At 45.7% G+C, this 7,985-nt stretch overlaps 1 non-coding gene across 1 annotated transcript; it reads left to right on the plus strand.

Annotated features, from left to right (window-relative positions):
- The first annotated feature begins 7,674 nt into the window (after positions 1-7,674).
- On the plus strand, positions 7,675-7,747 carry Trnat-cgu (transfer RNA threonine (anticodon CGU)). The gene has a single exon. It is a non-coding gene; the product is annotated as a tRNA-Thr (tRNA).
- Positions 7,748-7,985: the final 238 nt, after the last annotated feature.

A 7,985-nucleotide genomic window follows, 5' to 3' on the forward strand; every position in this document is an offset into this window, starting at 1 on the left:
AAAGGGTTGGCCTGATAAGAAAAAGGTACACAGTGATTTAACTGCTTACTTTCATGCAAGGGATGAACTTTCTGTTGTGGACGGATTACTCATGCGCGATGACCGTGTAGTCATTCCTTGTGTACTGGTACCTACGTTTCTCGAGTTAGCACATGAAAATCATCAAGGAATAGTACGAACGAAGCAACTTCTCCGGGAACTTTACTGGTGGCCTCAAATGGATCGCAATGTTGAAGAACATGTAAAGCATTGTCACGTTTGTCAGCTGGCAGACAAGTCTGCTAAGCCTCATGTAGCTCCGTTGCAGCCAGTGGAATGGCCTGAAGGGCCTTGGCAAAAGTTGGGAATGGACATCGTCGGTCCGTTAGATGTGTCGTACCCCCGATTTCTTGTTACACTAGTCGATTACTACTCTAAGTGGCCTGAGGTTCTGGGCACAAATTCCATTTCAACTGAAGATGTCATTAAGTTGTTGGACTGGTCTTTCAGTCGGGAAGGGCTCCCTGCGTTTTTAGTGACGGATAATGGACCCCAGTTTGTCTCCAAACAAATGCAAGAGTATCTAAAGGAGAAAGGTATCCGCCACGTGTTCTCGTCGAATTATTACCCTCAGGCTAACGGCCAGATTGAACGGTTTAACAGAGTTCTCAAAGAACATTTACAGGTAGCCAGACTTGAAGGCAAGGATGCTTCGAAAAGCATTACACAATTTCTTGGGTCGTATAGGGTCACACCACATTCAGTGACAGGTCTTTCTCCAGCTTTTTTGCTGCATGGACGTCAGCCTCGTTCCAAAGTGGATATTAGCAACTTCAGGATACGTAAAAGGGCAGCAGAATCGGACAATTTCCTGCCTCATGTTCGGAATCAGGTCTTCACGAAGCAGCATAAAGCTAAACAGTACTTTGACAGAAGGAAAGGTGCGCAGCAGACCCGCATAAAGGTGGGAGATGTCGTGAAGGTAAAATTCCGTAAGCAAGGATTTCTGAAGTATAGTAAGCCGTTGACAGTGCAAGCTCAGGTTGCACCTTTCACCTTTAAGCTCAGTGATGGAAAGATCTGGAACGCTTCAAAACTCACAGTCGTTCCGAAGGGAATCGAGGTTGGCTCAGCACCGTATTCCTTTGACAATGTTGAACTCTCGTCGAGGCATAAAGAGTTTTTGTACTCTTTGTCTAACTTGGACATTTGTGACAGTCAGTCCCCTAGTCTACAGTTGTCAGAAGGGACAAGCCCCAGTGTTCAGACAGACCCTGATCTGTCGGAGGTTTCTACCAGTGCAAGGTCTGAATCCATTGTCCCTCGGGAACCATTAGAATGTCAGGAAGAAAATAGTGAACAAACAGATCCAAATAGCCATGTAGACAACACAAGGGAAAATGAGGGGGCTTCTGGATCGTCAAATAATGCAAGTTCAACGTCTACGCGTCCGCGCCGTAAGACTAAGCAGCCTCAGTGGCTTCGCGAATATGTGCAGTAAGGGGTATACGTACGGTTCATGCTTCGCGTCATGTTGGACGTGTCATGTCTGTGTTGAATCGTATATCATCATTGAAAGTGTTTTGGACGGGTTTTTTTTTGGACTAATAGAACTGTCGTGAGCGACTGATAGCCTGTTGTGTGAGTCAAGTGAAAGGAAGATGCAGACATTCTTTTTGCACGGGGAGATGATGTGGTGTAGTGCATTTAAGATGCTGTAGGTATTTCGCAGAGTGTGCGAACTTCTTTTGCACGGGGAGATGATGTGGTGTAGTGGCGCCCTCTAGTGGAGCGCCCGCTCACTGTGTACGCTTGGTTGTATAAATTGTAACTAGATGTCGTTGCTGTGGACGCACGTGACGGGTCACGTGCGTATGCGTCTCGGTGTCGTCTTGTTGAACAATAAACGTGCTCTTTGGGTTCTGGTCTTGGTACGAGCAGGCCGCACTCTTTCTTCTTGGGCTTGTGCGTGGGCCCGGCGGCCGTCCTTCGCTCCGTCGCCGCCGAGGCCGCTCGCCGTCGCCCACGACACAACAGAACGAAAAGCAGATTATTTATGCTCAACTTCAGCCCCTGAAGCTTCATCGGCTGAGACACTTTGCGCCAGATGGAAGCATGGAGAGCACCTTGTTGACAGACCATGGCAATTAGGGCACCAGAACAAAGACCTGCATACGTTGAGCCCTGCGGAAATGACTCCAAGGAAGTCTTCAGTTCTAGATCTCATACACACCATTCAATCGCCAACCCCATTCCGTCGGACGCCAACCAGATCCATAATATTGCGCCGGCCCGGAGCCTGTTAAAAAATGTGATCTGGTTGGTAAGACGATGACGAAACCGAAGAGGCAACGAGCACCCACCGCACGAGCAGCACGGCTCAAGACATCTTCTTCCTCCTTAGAATAACGCTAGCCGCTTGAAAGCCGTGAATAAAGCGGTGTCCTCTAACCCGCGCCTGCTTCCTGGTTTTCAACAGCACGCTTCCGCAAGGAAAACAATGACGTCGGCAAGAGGGAGAAAGAAAAGTTGCAACAAGTGTGAAGCTAATTTCTCACGGCATATATTATGCAAAGAAGCTGATTATTCCCTCATGTTTTGTAATTGCAAAGAGGCCCAGGGAAAAATAGAATCGTGAATGCGTTGTCACAAGGCACCCATTTCGGCAGGTAATGGTGTTAGGCGCTTGTCCAGGGCGGCGAAAACAAGCGAAAAGCATCGTAATTAGTTCGTGACTTCTTCTTTTGCTTTTTATGGGTCGACAGAGCAGGAAGGTTTTAGAGGCCTTACAAGCCTAATCCGCCAGTTAACCCGCACTCGCCGTGGCTAAGTGGATGACCATGCATAACTTATCAGTACCTGTTATAAAAGCTTTCCTTTGCGCCTCATCTAATCATTATTTCCCGAGAAAGACGCCGCTAAAAGAAGCTTCTTTAACATTTGGGGTTTGTTTTATTTGGCCTGTGTAATCAATAGCGTTATGTGTTTCATGCAACCTTCCCGAAAAATATTTTATCATCTTTCGAACACTCGATAATCGCCACTTCGGCCTTATTAATGGCAAGAGTCTACCTTATTAAGTACCCCGAAGTACAGAACTCCCTTAAGGATGACGAACTTTTTGCTGTCAAAGAACGCTACAGCACTTTTCACAAACGACTTAATTAAGTCGGTGAAAATATTCGCAGCTTTTCTTCACAATTTGTTTTCGTCCAGTGCGCAGCCATCCTTTAAATCATGCTTGACCTAGCATAGTGTCGCCGCCATCACGAACTTCAATGCTAAATGTGCAGATGGCATCATGGAAATGCCCTGCATGGGAAGACTTGTAGTCAGAACACTCTTCGCCACTTTCACTTACTAGTCACTTGTCATCAAGTGTTGTCTCTTCGCGCGACACACATCTCACCCGAAGATAACTTCGGGCGTGATGTATGTCAGAGCCTTGTTCATTCTACAAGACAGATGATTGGTTATAGGCAATCAGAGGGGAGAAAGTATTTAAGAAGTTATGAGCAATTTCACTCCGTGGCGGTGGGTGGCCAGTTAAGCTTTGAGTTGGGACTGTATGGGCGTCGCCATTACGACGACAAAAGAGAAGGGAAATTAAAAACGGCGAACGGCAACTTATCTCGACTACGGGAGCTCCATCTCGAGGAGCCGGAGGAAACTAGGCACTCAAGCGCTTGGAACGCCGATAAAGAGAATGGCCGACGCAGGTCGCACATCGGCAAACCTTTGAGAAATCTTGATTATGAACACGACCACTCTATCGCGCTTACAAATGATGCCTATTGATACCTGATCTCCTCAAGATGCATCTCCAAAGGATCACACGTATACACTTGTGGTCTAACTCATATTTAATATTGAAAATAGGGCCTATTACTAACTAATCTACTCTAAATCCATATCCAGGTGATTATACGCATGGTCTTGAGATCCGAAGGAATGTTTCGAACGGCGGGCTACTTAATGGTGACCGCGTGCTAATAGCATACGCATTGGGTCGTCCATTTTCTAACTCATCGCGCTATTGAATGTCCCGCGCTTCAAAAAGACGTGGCTTTTTGTGCGCAGACCCAAAAAATATATTGAACCCTAGCCATATAAGCTTCACTTAAAACAATTGTCACTGCATTTCGCCCGCCATTGCCTAAAGATTTGGCTGAAAAATCAGGAATTCGCAAAATACCATAACAATCACAGTAGTCAAACAAGAAATATTTGATTTGTGGTTGTACCTTGTTGTTTCAGTTTCAGTCCTCCTGTATATGCCCATTGTATGTTGTTTCTTTGTGTTAAACCACCATCTAATCGAATTGAAATGGCTGATTTTGTTTATTCTTCACCCCATGGCTTTTGTACAGTAAAAGCCAGACATGCAGCACGTGCTAGACTTCTTCTTGGAAGGGGCAGGTAACGGTACTATGAGATTTGAGTCACCGCAAGTAAAGGAGCCCAAGAGTTCGCTGCAAAATACTACGATCGCGGTGAAGAATTCGTAACAGTTCCACTTCTACAAGTGAAAAATTTGCTGCGGTGCGGCCTGAGTTGTTCGGGTACGTCGTCAACTCGCGACAACCGGCTGTGGCGGACTAAGCTACATCGAGACAAGAAGATATAAGGCTAAAAACCGAGAAGTTCTATGCTTTTCGTGATACGACTGGAAGCAAGAAACCGAACATTGCAGTTGTGACACGCCTTAAGCAGTTGATGAGTGAGGACTTTTGAGTAGAGATGTAGATTTTCATGAAATTTCGAGGGTCCTGAAAAAAAAGACGCTTTTTAATGTTTTCTCTGGAAAAATATGACAAATTGAAAAAAAGATTTCACACAGATCTATAAAACATGTTACAAACCTTAAGAGAATTCCTTGGATTTCTAATTAAACGCAAAGAGTGACCGTAGTTGCTGGCGACTACAAAAATTGAAACCACATTAAACAAAATAAGTAAAAAATATACATAGAAACATATTTGGGTTCGACTGAAATTTGAACCCGGGCCACCAAGAGCGGCAGCCAAGTGTGGTAACTACAGCCCTAACCCTGTATCGCGCCAGAATGGAACAACAATTATCCGGATGCCCGCAGCATGACAGGTGAACGTGACGGCGACGCAAACACGATGCAGCAGTGAAGAAGTCTTCGATAATCGCTGGCTTTCGCCTTCAAACACTTTAAGACAGATTCATTTTCCCGTAAACATTGAAAAAAATGTAATTGTTACATGCTGCATCACATACTGCCCAGCAGAGCTTCCGCTACCTAAATCCGCGCATGATTTCACGTCAAGGCATCGATTACACAAAGCGTTTCCCTCACGGCAGATTGGTCGCATCACAACAAATTTCCCCGGAGAAGCCATGTTTTTTTTTTTCAATATTATTCTAGTAAAAAACGAAAATAGTACGTTTTTCTTTTTGGATTTTTTTGTTTTTTTAACATATCGCGTCTGTACTACTGAGTGCAAGGTTCTAGAAGTTACACTTCGGTGTTCTGCTGACTCTTGGAACCGGAATGGATTGCATTCCTGTCAACACTAGGTGCAACCTTTAGGGGGATTGTACAACTACAGGGATAGTGGTATGGTGTATTGACTTTTCTTACTGCAAACAGATTTTGTGCAGGCTTCCCAGATTTCTGCTTCCAGAATGAGTATTTAAAGCTGAAGTTCTCGGCGTACCCTGTTACGTACCGCACATAAATTATTTCCTGCGAAGAGTGTAGCAAACGAGACCTCGACGAGATCGTCTGGTTCAAATCAAGATGTGCACTTGAAGTTTTCATCGCGTCAACGTCTTACGTGGTGACAGCGCGAAGCTTTAGAGAGAGCCTTCTGGTACACTTGTTGCGCTCTGTTCCACTATTTTAAATCAATATATTCGAAGAGGAAGGCTGTCTTCTATTTACTAAGGCCGGCTGGATTAAGAACAAAACCGTGCCTTTGACTGCTCGGGATAAAGCTCAGGCTACGTACAACTGGACGCATGTACAGTTAAGCCCGCTTCCAACGAACGCATCGGGAAACGGAAATCAGTTCGATATATTCGTTTCTCGCTATATCCGGACATAAAATTTATATATACAAATGGTAACGCGACACAAAGATTTGTTCGTTATAACCGAAATTTTGTCAAAACGGGTATAAATGGATATACTGTATTATGTGTGTGTACGTTGTTCCGTTCGGGAAAGCGTCCCTGAACGGGGCTCAGCCGCCTCCGTCATGCGAGGTAGCGCGGTGGTCTAGTGGCCAGAAAAGTTTGCTGCCTTGGTGACAAGAAGCCGAAGGCAAACTTACCTGATTTACTCCATGGCGAGCAATACCGGAACAATACCATCCCGCGCGAGGTTACAGTACACGGCTCAAGCAGACAGCATTGATTCGCTGCTCCAAAACGAGAGCTCTTCTGCGCTCGGGGCCACGCGTATTTATGCCCAAAGCGCTAACGGTCAAAACAGCACTCCTAGTGCTTTTGCACACGGCGAGAACATAATAAAGACACACACAACGCTCTTTGCAGAGTTCGTGAGGGGTCGGTAGCAGCTGCGCACTCTGAGTTTGAGAGAGGGGGAGAGGATATTTCGGCTGCGGCTTCCGCGTCATTCGGGCGAGTCGCTGCACGCCACGTCTGCAGCTTCCGAAGTTTGAATCACTCCGACAGTGAGGCCCCCGCGATCCGACTGTTCCAAGCACGTTGATACTTGACCGAGGCCGCTTTCTTACCAACCGGTGCACTCCGCACAACTTTGCAGGACGCGCGAACATGGAAGTGGTGCGCACAATCGTAACGTACGTATGTACATCCATACGTGTGTTTGTATGTATGGATATATGTATGTATGTATGTATGTATGTATGTATGTATGTATGTATGTATGTATGTATGTATGTATGTATGTATGTATGTATGTATGTATGTATGTATGTATGTATGTATGTATGTATGTATGTATGTATTAAACGGAGCACGGCTTCGTGAAACTACAATAATTTCTATTTTGTGTGGCTGCCAGCATAAAAAGAATATGTGCGGCCCGATTTTATTTTGGAATAACTTCCTTGAAAAGTCACTTAGAGGCTGCTGGCTAGGCACATGGCAGAAAAATCCCCTGAAAATCTCCGACGCGTGTTCCGTTTAATTTTGGGGGCACCTGTACATACGTATTTACGTATGTAGCGAATCAGAATACGAATTGAGGGGCTCGTTGAATTAAGACAGAAGTAAGGGTTGGAAGTCAAGAAAACCTCGGAAAGCAAAGGAGAGATTAAGTCGATGGTTGGACGGCATACCGTCTGGTCAGGTAGCATACTACAAAACAAGAAACACAGGTCACTGACCTGTGTTTCTCAAAGGAGAGATTGTGGTAGGCCATTGAAACAGATAAAGAATTTGGAAAGACAGAAAGAAAGTAGAGAAACAAATGCCCGCCGGGGGGGATCCGAACCCACGACCTCCAGAATACGCGTCTGGGGTCTTCGTACCATATGCTTCTGGCAGTATTGGTGCCATAGGGGCTTAAGAGGGTTCAACACTGGTCGACCACTCTTGAGATGTCATAGACACTCGAGTGACGGCCCGGGGGTTAAAAAGAAGGCCCCCTTCACCCCGAGTAGTCCGAGTGGCGCTGGCTACCACCCCCAAGCGCAGGAAACATAAATACCTCAGATTGTGGAGGGGTAAATAGCCCCGCCGGTAGCGTAGTGGTCATCGCACCAGACGCGTATTCTGGAGGTCGTGGGTTCGGTTCCCACCCGGCGGGCATTTTTTCTCCACTTTCTGTCTGTCTTTCTAAATTCTTTGTTTGTTTCAATGACCTACCACATTCTCCCCGTTGCTTTCCGAGGTTTTCTTCACTGCCAACCCTTATTTCTGTCTATGTACGGATGTATGCATATATGCCTGTATGTATGTGTGCATGTATGCACGTACGTACGTAGGTGTGTATATATGTATATATGTCTGTATGAGCGTGTGTGTGTGTGTGTGTGTGTGCTAGT

The sequence above is a fragment of the Haemaphysalis longicornis genome, unplaced genomic scaffold, assembly GCF_048455015.1.
Source record: "Haemaphysalis longicornis isolate Haplotype H1 unplaced genomic scaffold, Haemaphysalis longicornis Haplotype H1 scaffold_2, whole genome shotgun sequence".
In the NCBI taxonomy this organism is placed as follows: Eukaryota; Metazoa; Arthropoda; class Arachnida; order Ixodida; family Ixodidae; genus Haemaphysalis; species Haemaphysalis longicornis.